This window comes from Eschscholzia californica, unplaced genomic scaffold (assembly GCF_041429995.1).
Source record: "Eschscholzia californica isolate CP2 unplaced genomic scaffold, dmEscCali1.0.p SCAF_5, whole genome shotgun sequence".
Lineage (NCBI taxonomy): Eukaryota > Viridiplantae > Streptophyta > Magnoliopsida > Ranunculales > Papaveraceae > Eschscholzia > Eschscholzia californica.
In genome coordinates, this window is record NW_028238472.1 from 11,810,405 (window position 1) to 11,825,215 (window position 14,811).

Below are 14,811 nucleotides of genomic sequence, written 5' to 3' on the forward strand. Positions count from 1 at the left end.
CTAGTGAGAGAGGAAATTCTTTGGTCCTCTCATTGATTATGTAATTCCTTAAAAAAAAATTCATGAACTTGGAGACAGGTTCATCAAACGAAAACCTAGGGTTTTACTAGATTATTCACCCTGCAAATATTCAGATTATTTGGATCTTGAATGCATTAATCATTTCCTTTCTGTCAGCAGATCTCAGATGTAAATCTGGATCTAAATGTTTCAACCTAACATATTCCTTTCACTTTTTCTTTCTACTCTACAGGCACACATTACCTCTCTCTAGATTTGCCATTCTACTTGTAGGTCTCTCCACGTAGAACCTTAGGTTAGTTTTTCCCATTTCTCTAAATGCAAAAATCAGATTAGTTTTTCCCTTTTCTCTCCGTAAGATTAGATTCTGCTTTACCCTAGTCTTGGTTAGTAGATCTCTTCCTAATCTTTCCATGTGCATGTTCTGTGATAAGAACTATTAAAACAATGGTAGTATGATGCATCTTAATCATCCCAAGTGATTGATAAGGATATTGTAGCCAAATGGGGTGCTCTGTATATTTTATTTACATGAAGATGATTTTGGTTGAAACAGTTCATGTAGAGTATCAATTTGAATATATTATCGATTAATCTCAAGTTAATGAATGAATTCTTCCATTTTATGATGGAATGATGACCCTCCTTTAATAAATAAGAGAACTTTGGGTGGCAATGGTGGTCGTAATGGTGGTGATCGGGATGGTGGTGGTGGAAAGTCATGGTGGTGAAGGAGATAGAGAAGATGAAGATTAGGAGGCAATGTTTGATCAATTAAATTTTTGGACTAAAATAAAATATTCCTCCGAGAATGTACAAAAAAATATAGATTCCCTAAAGAATTTATTCCCCGGAGATTATTCTTTATTCCCCAAAGCCGCGGCCTTAAAACAAATCTCTGACTCATTATTGTCTGTCAATGATAGAGTATCTGAGTCTGAATTAGTTAGAATAGCCATTCATGGTTTAAGTGTTGACTATGATCAATTCACAATTGCTATAAGAGCTAATAATGAGCATCTTTCTCTTGCTCAACTCAAATCAAGACTCATTCAACATGAACAGTGGTTACTTTCTAGAGAAGTTGACCAAGAGGCATATTATGTTAGAAGATATAATCAACAACAACATTCAAAACAACAATCAAAACAGGGTTTCAAGCCATCTCCATCTTACTATAAACATCAACCCTTAATAAAAAAGATGAAAATGTTTCATCCTCTTTAGTGTCTGCAAATCCACAATCCAAAGGAAAAAGAGCTGATGATTTTGATTTTACAAAAGTTCCTTGTGGAATTTGTAAAAGATGGGGTCATTCAGCTGGTGTATGTTTTTTCAGATATCAACCAAATAAAACCCATATGGGTTATCACTCTGAGTCTCAAGATAACCAAGATTCATCTATAATCAATACTGAAAATGCACCAGATTCACAATCATATCTATATGCAGATGAAGCATTATTGGAATGTAATACTGCTGAAACATATGATACAATTCAAGGTTATATTAGTGCAAATGATGATGATATCTTCCAAGAGTGTCATACAGCAATTGTTTGTGACATAACAGATTATATAACAGATGATGTTTTTTATGACAGTGAGTCAAATTTTCATACAGATGAAGAATGTTATGTTGCTACTGAATCTAGTTCTACTCATAATACAGCCTGGTTGGCTGATACAGGGGCCAGTAGTCATATGACACATAGTTCTTCTATTCTAAACTCAAGTCAGACCTATAAAGGTTCAGAAGCTGTTATGGTAGGTAGTGGGAAGTTTCTACCTATCATTGAAACAGGGTCTTCTATACTTTCCACTGCTACTCATAAATTTGAACTAAATAAGGTATTGTGTGTGCCAAATCTTAAAAGAAATCTTTTATCTATCTCCAAGTTTACTAAAGAAAATTCTTGCTCAGTTGAGTTTCTGCCTTGGGGTTATAGCATCAAAGATCTATGGTCTAAGAAGGTTTTGGCAGAAGGTCCTATGAAGCAAAACCTATACCCTATTGAAGTTCACAATAGTATATTACAAGATAGAATGGTCTCAGCTCACCTAGCTCTAACTGCAGTACATTATGACATATGGCATGCTAGGTTGGGACATTCAAACAGTGGTATTATCAAACAATTACATCATGAAAATAAGATTTCTCTATCATCTACAAGTGATAAAATATTCTGCAATTCTTGTGTCATGGGTAAGAGTAAATGCCTTCCTTTTGAGGATTCCACTACTACTACAAGTACACCACTATATTTGGTACATTGTGATGTCTGGGGTCCAGCACCTATTGCTACTCCAAATGGTGCTAAGTACTACATTTTATTTCTTGATGACTTTAGCAGACATAGCTGGATATATGCTATGAAAGCTAGGTCTGATAGTACAAAGTGTTTTATTCACTTCAAAGCTACTGTTGAAAATCTATTGAAGGAAAAGATAGTATATTTTCAATCAGATGGAGCTCCAGAACTGAAACAGGGGGATTTCAGAAAGTATCTAGACACAAATGGGATCATTTTCAGGTGTTCTTGTCCATACACACCACAGCAAAATGGGAAAGCAGAAAGGAAACACAGACATATTACTGAATTAGGTAACACTATGTCTTTCTATTGCAATTTACCAAAATTTCTATGGTATGATGCTTTTAATACTGCAGTATATATAATCAATAGGATACCCACAAAACAACTTCAGGGAATCTCTCCACATGAGGTTCTCTTTCAAGTATCTCCTGATTATTCTCAATTCAAAGTCTTTGGTTGTGCTTGTTTTCCACATCTAGGAATACTTAGGCATGATAAACTTAGCCCAAAAAGTATTTCATGTGTGTTCTTGGGATATAGCAGTGAGCACAAAGGATATAGGTGTTATGAACCATCTAGTAAAAGACTCTACATATCTAGACATGTCATTTTTTATGAGGGCACTTTTCCTTTTGCCAACATCTCTAAGACACAGTCTAGTGGTGATCAGCAAATACATCCACATATTTCATTGCCTCTTCCTCATTTGCTTCCAAGCCAATCTACTCCTACTGAATTAGGGGCACCTAGTCACATTACTAGTTCACCAACTAATTCAGTCTCTAGAAACATTGATTCAAGTTCATTAGGCATTTCTAGTTCTAGAACTAGTACACCAGCAACTCATCTTGATTCAGTTCCAATTCAGCAGACTAGTCAGGTCACTACTAGAGGAAGAAATGGCATAATCAAGAGTAAACAACTACCCTCTGATTTTGTGGCTCATTTTACATCCCCTCACACTTTAAATGTTGCATACTTGTCCATTTTAAATCTACCCACTGAACCCACAACATACAAAGAAGCAGCCAAACATATAAAATGGACAAAGGCTAAGCAGGAAGAATATCAAGCACTCTTAGACAATAAAATTTGATCTTTAGTTCCATATAACAAGACCATGAATGTTTTAGGCTGCAAATGGGTCTTCAAACTTGTAGCCAAAGGATTTCACCAACAGGAAGGTATTGATTATGCAGAGACCTTCAGTCCAGTTGTTAAGTCAAATACTATCAGAATAGTGCTTACTATAGCTGTTACCAGGTCATGGTTCATCAAACAGTTATATGTGTCAAATGCTTTTCTGCATGGCACACTGGATGAACCTGTCTTTATGGTTCAACCCTCAGGATTTGTTCAACAAGGAAAAGAATCTTATGTCTGCCATCTTCATAAAGCTCTATATGGGCTCAAACAAGCACCCAGAGCATGGTTCACAAAGTTTGCCACATTTTTATATTCATATGGTTTTCATAAAAGCAAAACAGACCATTCAATGTTTGTATTTCAGTCACACACAGGTACAATGGTGTTGCTTTTGTATGTAGATGATATCATTCTTACAGGAAGCTCTGACAACCAACTAAATGGGTTAATAGCTGATTTGAGTACTTTGTTCAAGATGAAAGATTTGGGTAGTCTATCATATTTTTTGGGTATTGAAGTGGCTTATCATGATCAGCAAAAATATATGATGCTAACACAAAACAAATATGCACTTCAAATACTAAAGAAAGCAGAACTATTGGATTCCAAACCCTCAAAGTTACCAGTATCAATTGGGCAAAGGGTCTCACTTACAGATGGGGCTGAGCTTTCAAATCCAACACAATGTAGGAGTCTGGTAGGAGCCTTGCAATACTTGACTTTAACTCGACCAGATCTGTCCTTTGTCGTCAATTATGCAGCTCAGTTCATGCACAAGCCAACATCAAGTCATTTAGTGTTAGTAAAGAAGATTCTAAGGTACATTAAAGGCTCAATGGCATCTGGAATCAAAATTTCTCATGGTGATTTAACATCTTTAACAGGCTATTCTGACTCGGACTGGGTTGGTTGCTCTGACTCTCGAAAGTCCACAGGAGGGTACTGTGTGTTTCTTGGTACTACACTTGTTTCATGGTGTTCTAAGAAACAAGCTACTGTCGCTAAATCCTCGACAGAGGCTGAGTATAAGGCACTTTCAAATACAGCAACAGAAATGGTCTGGGTATCATACCTGATGGATGAGCTTGGCTGTTCTCTAAAGAAGCCGATGGTTCTCTACTGTGATAACATCAGTGCGAAGTATTTGGCCTCGAATCCGATATTTCATGCCAGGACGAAGCATATTGAAGTGGATTTCCATTACGTTCGAGATTTGGTTGCGAATGGAACACTGGTGATTCATCATCTTCCCACGAAAGAACAGATCGCTGATATTTTCACTAAGGGTGTCTCCTATGATCTCTTCGATTCTTTTAGAAGCAAACTCATGATTCATAAGACCTCATGATCATTCGTTTGAGGGGGGCTGTAAAACTAGGGTTTCAGAGAGAAAAGGAACTAGGGTTTCGAAGAGATAAAGAGAAAGTGAAGAATCAGGCTTAGGGCAAAATAATCTCCTTTTATATACTTGGGTCAATCTTGACCAAAGTCTTCAGTCAAGTCTATGAAGTTGTCTTGACCAGGTCCATCTTGACTTCAGGTCCATCTCTGGTCAGTCAATTCATATTGACTCCATTTTGACTTCAAATCTGAAATCAAGAAACATAACAATAAAGTTAGTTACAACTAATCATGAATTAGTTGTCTAACTAACTATTTTCCTGTTTTCTGTTTTTAATTCTCTTCTTCTTCTTGTATTCACAACTTGTATAAATACTAGCTTGTAAGAAGAAAATGATTGATTGAATAAAAAGATAAACATTAAAGTTCTTAGAGATTTCTTACAACTATGAAATGGGATCATGGGATGAAAGACTCTTGCCCCTGAACGTGCTGGAGGAATGAGTTGGGCGGCTGGCACAAACACATAAGCATTTGGATTTAAGTCCATGGTTTCTCTATGAAACATTAGGCATCACTAATCGTTATTCGTCTTTCGTTTAAGAAACAACATAATTGGAACTCTACTCGCCCAAATGAAGAGACAATAATGCTCATAACAATCTTCAGTGATGACATTGACAAGTCAAGTCAGTACAACTCAAACACCCATAGCACCAAACTACTAAACCTAAACTTAATACTGTGAGTATGATATATATATATATATTAATATATATATATAATATATATATATATATAATATATATATATATATATAATATATATATTATATATAGATCTAATCTTCAGTATGATATAATATATATATATATATTATATATATTATATATATATTATATATATATTATATATATTATATATATATATTATATGTAATATATATATATATATATATGAAACTGAATTGGGGGTCATTACCATGAGGATAAACCACCAGCAATTTCAAAATAGAACCAAATGTGAGAAATCTCCAAAAGCAACTTCAAATCTCAAACTCCACAATATAGATCAAATATTATGATTGAACAGTAAATATTATAAAACAAGTCGAGATTAATGATTAAACCTAATTTATAATCTACTCAAATTACTACGCTAATTCCACATTTCAAGATGCTTAAAACGATGAGAATGAAAACCTCTATGAGATTAAAGAGCTTTCTTGAATGAAAACGATTTGATTCATCGAGAAACAAAATAAAAAGAAAAAGTAATTAGATGAACTGATGAAATAAAACACATCATTACTCAGAGATAAGAGACATGTTTCAGGAGGAAAAACGATTTGATTCATCAAGAAATAAAACAAAAAAAACAAGTAATCAGATGAATTGATGAAATAAAACACATCATTACTGACAGATAAGAGACAGATTCCAAGAGGAAAAACGATTTGATTTATCAAGAAACAAAACAAAAAGAACAAGTAATTAGATGAACTGAAAACACATCATTAATCACAGATAAGAGACAAATTCTAGGAGGAAAAACGATTTGATTCATCAAGAGACAAAACAAAAAGAACAAGTAATTAGATGAATTGATGAAATAAAACACATCATTACTCATAGATAAGAGAGATTCTTGGAGGAAAAAAGATTAGATTCATCAAGAAACACAACAAAAAGAACAAGTAATTAGATGAACTGAAAACACATCATTAATCATAGATAAGAGACAGATTCCAAGAAGAAAAACGATTTGATTCATCAAGAAACAAAACGAAAAGAACAAGTAATTAGATGAACTGAAAACACATCATTAATCACAGATAAGAGACATATTCCAAGAAGAAAAACAATTTGATTCATCAAGAAACAAAACGAAAAGAACAAGTAATTAGATGAACTGAAAACACATCATTACTCACGGGATAAGAGATAAATTCCAGGAGGAAAAACAATTTGATTCATCAAAAAACAAAACAAAAAGAACAAGTAATCAGATGAACTGATGAAAAAAAACACATCATTAATCACAGATAAGAGACGGAACGATTTGATTCATCAAGAAACAAAACAAAAAAAACAAGTAATCAGATGATTGATGAAATAAAACACATCATTACTCACAGATAAGAGACAAATTCCAGGAGGAAAATGATTTGATTCATCAAGAAACAAAACAAAAAGAACAAGTAATCAGATGAACTGAAAACACATCATTAATCACAGATAAGAGATAGATTCCAGAGGAAAAACGATTTGATTCATCAAGAAACAAAACAAAAAGAACAAGTAATCAGATGAACTGATGAAATAAAACACATCATTACTCACAGATAAGAGACAAGTTTCAGGAGGAAAAACGATTTGCATCAAGAAACAAAACAAAAAGAACAAGTAATCAGATGAACTGATGATGAAAAAAAACACATCATTACTCACTGATAAGAGACAGATTCCAGGAGGAAAAACAATTTGACTCATCAAGAAACAAAACAAAAAGAAAAAGTAATCAGATGAACAGATGAAATAAAACAGATAAAAGACAGATTCTAGGAAGAAAAACGATTTGATTCATCAAGAAACAAAACAAAAATAACAAATAATTAGATGAACTGATGAAATAAAACACATCATTATTCACAGATAATTGAGAGATTCCAGCAGAAAATAAGAGATATGATCAATAGAGAGAGAGAGTCTGTATTCACTAGCGAAGAGAGAGAAACCCCAACTGAAATTGATTTGGTTAGTGTTGGAGGTAAAATTTAGTTATTTGATAATGATTACTAGAATAAAACGACCAAACAAGAGATGGGCCCCGATGGCAGATCTTCAGGTGCGTTCCGTTTGGTTTACAGCAGTTGGGTCATTTCTGAATTTGACCTTGTTTAATAAAACTTAGGGGCTTGTAGTATCAAATCTCACCTTCTTTTTTTCGGTTTCTAAACTTAGATTTAATTTTACCCGAACTATTTAGGTTTAATTTCGCTTTAGGGTGTACATTTTTTAGGAGACGTTTTTTCTTTGAAATATCGTTCAGAGAAGTTGCCTTCTTCGAGGTGATTTGATTACTTTTTATAGGTTACTTTTATTGTGGAGGAAGCCAAATCACCATTGATACAAGAGAAACAAAAGTTGCTTTGCCTTTAAGTTATTTTTATTTTGTTATTAAATGTTATTGTAATGAGTAAAGTTTTTATTGTATCAAACCATTGTACTTATCAATCTTGATAGTCATATGAGTTATCTTAGATAGTCTTGAAGCCTTTAGTTATTACACAATCTTGAAGCCTTTAGTTTGAGGGGGAGTGTTAGAGAATAGATAGTCATATGAGTTATCTTAGATAGTCTCACATTGGATGGGCTATTATTAGTGTTGGTTTCTTAAGCCTATATAAAGGCTTCATATGTAATAGTTAAGTATTAAACTCACAATTTGAATGTCAAAACACAAACAACTGCCATTGCAACATTTGATGTGATACAAAAAATAAAATTCTATTGGTCACTTTAACTTCTTTGGTCCTCAGCTGCAAAACTAAACAAATCGTGCAGATTAATACTGGGTCTAAGCATTTTAACACCAATGACATATAAGCGAAAGCACTTGTGAAAACCACAAACATAATAAAATTGTGTAATAACATTGAAAAGTAGTTTGAGGATATAGGTGTTTAATACTTACAAAAAATACCACATAATAAATGATTTTTTAATCAACAATGAATAATAATGAGAGGGTTTTTTTTTTTGAAATAAAAAGGTACAATTGATGGCATTTGAATTGATGTCGTTTCATTGATTCCTGCTAACGATCATTTCAATTAGAATTTGGTTACTCGCGATGTACAATCATCTCTGTTAAAATTATAATATTCTAAACTAAATAGACAATCACAATCCGAAACCTAATGTAAAGACAAATATGAAGACTTATACAAACACAAACACTGATCTAAATACAATTGTCATGTATCACCTTATCCATTCATCAAAATATTGACAAACACGTTCATTCACTCATCAAAATATTCACAACAAAAAATAAATTCAGAAGTGTTTTTTCGAGTTAGACCAATAATATTTATAATCTAAAACAACTTCGACAACTATCTAATTTCCTTTTAAGTTTCCTCATCTCTTGTGGTTCAACCTCCTTTCTTCAATATCCCCACCCTTTCAAATTAATTGACATACGTGCAAAACACAATCAACTCTGCAAAGAAAAAGAGAATTCATTCAGCTGATAAATAATCAAAAACATTTTATTTGCTAAACAAGGTAATTATACCTATGAAGTTTCTAATTGTTGTGGCCAATCTACTTGCACTCTCATTATTTGTGCAGGGATTTTAGACGTAAATTATTAGTATTTTTTTCGTTGAGATACGCAAATTATTAGTATTATGAGCATAATGAAAAATGACACCCACTAATTTATCTAGAATATGAAACCAATACTTAGTTGTAAATATTGTAGTATAAGTTAAATTACATTATTCATTTTATATATGTTTGAAAAACCCCTATATATAAACTAGTAAACAAAAAATGGCTACAAATAAAGTGGAATGTGAATTTTGAAACTATGAGCAACCTAAAAGAGTTTTTGAAGATGGATATTTTGTAGTCGAAAAGAGAATGTCCGTTATGGAGATGAAGATGGAGAATTAGTCGTTCTTCGTAGTTATGCGATCCGTTTGTTCGGTTTTAGAGAGAGAGGTGGAGATCGTGATCAATTTTAGTGAGAGAGTGGGGAAGATCGTGTTTCAACTTAGCGAAAGAAAGAAATTTTTTTTCCAATATTTAAAATAACACTTATTTAATTTTCTTTGACTAACAAAGGCAATTACGTCTTTTCTCCGTGTTAGGAAATTACAGAAATACAAATGGGAGTCGAAGTCTATAAAACTTTGATGAGTCTTTTTTAACCAAAGCTAAAAAAGATACTAGAGATATTTGGCCAAATTTCCTTTTTGTTTTTATTAGTCTCATAGTTTTACCAATTAATAAAAAAAAATTAAAAAAGTCAAAGATTTTTTAAATAAGGTAATTCTCATTTGTATTCTCTCACACGTAAGTCTTTCAGGCTTCCTTTCTGGAAGAGACCATGAACACAACCAAGATCACTCTAAAAACACCAAAACTTTTATATTTGGAATAAGCTATGAATTGTACATAAATGCCATTGCAGGTTCATAACACATAACACATAGTTGTATACAATTTGTGACGTAGTGTAGTGTGTTATCTTAGTTTAAGTAGTATCATTATGTTAGGTGCAACGAACTCGACTTCACTTGTTCTAAAACTAGATTAACTTACTAAATACTTATTGTAAGTGGGGCTTTAAGCATGAGTACATAAACAAATATTCATTTTTTGTACATAAAATTAGTGAACACCGAGTGCATGGGGGGACTTGAGTGGGAGTAAAGATAGCATAAACACATATATAGAAGAATAAAACACAATCACAGAGTAAAAAAATATTGGGAACTACATTTTAGCAAACAAAGAACAACATTTACGACTGTTGGTGTCCCTCCTTATAATAAAAAGACTCCTAATTGAAATAGGATTTCCCTTATTCCTTATTTGGGGAAAAAATAGAAGTTTCTATTTTTTTGAAGCTTAAAAAGAAATTCCTATTTCTATTGGTAAACCTCCCTATTTATCATTATAGAAGGAAATGAAAGGGATGAGATTATTAACAACTTTCAGAACAAAGAGAAGTCAGAGTAAGAGAGATTTAAAGTGGGTCTTTCAGGAGAAATTGAATCAGAAAATATTGGTTTGAAGAAAAGAAGATTATTAATCTTGTGAAGCAATTTAGTTTGTGGTAGTTTAGGATTTGTTCAAATCCTAAGGAGTAAGAGATTTCTATTTCTTTGTTTCTTTGTTCATATTATCCACCATAGTTTTGGTAAAGAGTTGTTATCCAAGAATGTTTCTACACATCTGGAAGAATTGGTTAATCCCCTATTGCTTTAGAGAAGAATTGTGTAACCCATTATTATCATTATAGTGGAAGATTTCTGGACTAGGTCCTGTGGTTTTTTACCTTCTATCTTGGAGGGGTTTTTTTCCACGTTAAATTATCTTGGTGTCTCTGCTTTTACATTCACATCGTTTATCTTCATATTTCTGAACAAGTTCATTAGGTTATTTTTCCTAACAAGTGGTACCAGAGCTCAGGTTGGATTTATTGTTCAGAAATATGGAAGTGAATACTAATCGTATGATTAATTTAGATGGAGAAAACTATTTGATGTGGAAAGAAAAAATGAAAGATTTGTTATACTGCAAAGACTTAGCTGCACCCATTGAAAATCACGGTACAAAACCGATGAAGATGGATGAAGAAGACTGGAAGGTATTAGATCGAAAGGTTGTCGGATTTATTCGACAATGAGTAGAATCCAATGTTTTTCATCATGTATCGACGGAGACTTCCACTTTTAGTCTATGGATGAAATTAGAAGAATTATATGATCAGAAGACAACTGCCAAAAAGGCTTACTTGTTCAGAAAGCTAGGAAAACTACAATATGAAGAAGGAACCTCAATTGCTCAACACTTGAATGAGATGAGAAGTCCAGTAAATCAGCTTTCTGCAATGAAGTTAGTTTTGGACGATAAGTTGCAGACCTTACTTCTTCTAAATTCTTTACCAGATAGTTGGGAGACATTGGTGGTGCCTCTTAGCAATTCTGTTTCTGATGGCATAATGTGTATGAATCATGTAACAGGTACTTTGTTGAATGAAGAAACAAGAAGGAAATCGTCGTCAGACGAGTCTCATTCAGAAGCACTTGTTACAGAAAGACGGGAGAGAGGTAAAAGTAAAAAACCTTATAACCGTGATAAGTCAAAGGGGAGATCAAAACCAAAGAAAGAAGTTAAATGTTTTGATTATGGAAAAATGGGTCATTACAAGAGTGAATGCAAGAATAAGCCAAAGAAAAAAAATAAAAAGGATGATGAAAAACAAGATAATGTTACAACAGTTGCATCAGGTGATGTCATTATCTTACTCTCAATTTGTGGAGACACTTGCTTAAGTTAGACTGAGTCAGAACTAGAAACAACATGGTTGGTTGACTCAGGTGCTTCGTATCATGCTACTTCATGTAAGGATTTCTTTAGATCTTACAGAACTGGTGACCTTGGCAAAGTCAGGATGGGAAACTAGGGTTTCTCAAAAATCGTAGGAATTGGAGAAGTGAAAATTGAGACGAGCACAAAGAGTACATTGATTCTTAAGAATGTGAGGCATATACCAGATCTTCGATATATCCTAATCTCTACCGGAGTATTAGATGATGAAGGGTACCACAATCACTTTGGTGATGGAAAGTGGAAGCTCACAAAAGGGTCAATGGTAATAGCAAGAGGGAAGAAGTGTTGTACTTAATATAGGACTCAAGTAAAACTATGCAAAGGAGAATTGAATGCAGTTGAAAAAGATTCTTCCACTGATCTTTGGCATAGAAGACTCAGGCACATGAGTGAGGGACTTCAAATCCTTGCTAAACGACAAGACCTACCGAACATAAAAGGTATAAATTTAAACACTTGCTCTCATTGTTTAATAGGAAAGCAACATAGAGTTTCCTTTCAAAGGAATGCGTCTAAAAGAAAATCCAGTGTTTTGGAACTCGTTTATTCTGATGTTTGTGGACCTTTAAAGGTCAAAACACTTGGTGGTGCTTTGTATTTTGTTACTTTTATAGATGATGCTTCTAGGAAAGTTTGGACGTATGCCATAAAGACCAAAGATCAGGTAGTTACAGTTTTCAAGAATTTCCACAACATGATAGAACGGGAGACAGGAAAATCATTGAAGTGCATTCGCACTGACAATGGTGGAGAATACATCGGGTCGTTTGAAGAGTATTGCAAAACCCATGGTATTCGACATGAACAGACAATTCTCAAAACTCCACAACAAAATGGTGTAGCAGAACGCATGAATCACATTATTGTGGAGAGGATCAGATGTATGCTCTCAGAAGCTAAGTTACCTAAAAGCTTCTGGGGTGAGGCAATGCGTACTGCATGTTATCTGATTAATTTATTACCTTCAACCCCATTAGATGGAGATGTAGCTGAGAGAGTGTGGTCTGGGAAAGAAGTTAGTTATGAACACCTAAGAGTGTTTGGTTGCAGGGATTTTGTGCATATACCTAAAGATCAAAGAGCAAAGCTTGATGATAAAGCCAAACAATGCATCTTTTTAGGGTATGCAGATGAGAAATTCGGATACAGGTTATGGGATCCAGTCGATAAGAAGATTATTAGAAGTAGAGATGTGGTCTTTCTTGAAGATCAAACTATTGAGGACTTCGGGAAAGTTGAGAAGCATGAGAATCATAGTGATGATCTCATTGATATAGATCCACATATCTCTCCTAAGGTTATACATGATAATGTAGGTGAAGAACAACATCATGAAGATGAAGCTCATGAAGATGTTCCTATGAGTGATGATGTTGAGCAGGGAATGGAAGTTCAACATGAACCACCAGTTGAACTGAGAAGATCGACTAGAGAGAGAGCACCATCTACCAAGTATCCTCCACACGAGTATGTGATGGTTACAGATGGTGGAGAACCGCAGTATATGAAGAAGCCCTAGATGATGTACACAAGGAGTGGTTGAAAGCTATGCAAGATGAGATTGAATCATTGCATAAGAACAACACCCTTTCCACCACCACTACGATACCTCACCATCACACTTCAACCACCTCCCCTCACCCATGGCCATATTCTCAACACCATTACCACTTATGTTACCACATCAACACTGCTACGAAAAACTAATACCACCACTTATGTCACAAACACGTCCACCACCACCGCGACTATTACCTGCACATATGCCACTCAAATCATGGGTCAAGATCATAATTCAATTAAAATCTGATATCTTTATCAGAAAAGAAATTTAGAATTAGGGGAAAATCGTCGAACTAAGTGAATAATTTTTTGACTTCTACTACAAGTAAAAGATATTTCTGCTTTTAATTGCTAAACGACACAGTAATTGCTAAACGACACCTTAAACTTAGTCACTATTTTTCTTGTTAGCGTACTTAATCTTTTCACTTTGTCACTTAAACATTAAACTATATGTGGCACGCGAAAATGGAATGTGATTCTTGGGAATCACAGTTTCGTAACCTGATTCCTAGAAATCAGGTTACTTTAGTTTGGTTTTTGGTTTGAACAGAACTATGAATTCGATTCTTAACAAATTCGTAACTTAGTGTCTGATTCATACACGAATATGAATGTAAACTTTTGTAAAAGCTCTGTTACATCATTTTACTTAAACTACATAAATTACATATCAAGTTTGTTATATATTTCAATATTATCTATTCACTCCACCACTGCTTCGCACCATCAAAATTGCCCTACGCCCAGAGAAACAAAGGGACAAAAAACTAGAGAATGAAAGAAAAAAACCAGAGACAAGGAAAAGGCATTTCTTTTTAAACAACATGAAATTGATTGGAAAGAATAAAAAATGAGAGAGAGAAAAAAAAAAAAAAAAAAAACAAGAGATAAAGAAAAAAAAACTAGAGAGAAAGAGAAAAAAAAACTAGAGTTACAGAGAGAGGAAGACAACTGCTATGGTGGTGCAATAGTTGAAACCGTATATTTTAAATTTTTAAATATTTTTTGAGAGTTGACTACGTTCTATGTTAGTCGTTACAAGACATTGACACATCACAAAGATGTGATCAACACGATAACCGCCTAAGTTAAACTAAGAAATGAAAAAAGCCTAAAACCCAACAAAATTATTACTCGTACATTATTTATACTTTTTAATAACCCATCAAGTTCAATATTCCTTAGTTTACCGTTACAGTGGCTCGAACCTGACGCTCTGCTTGCAGAGCAATGCACTAACCAACTGGACTACCAGTTGTTGACTTTAATTTTTTTAGTTGTGGTATA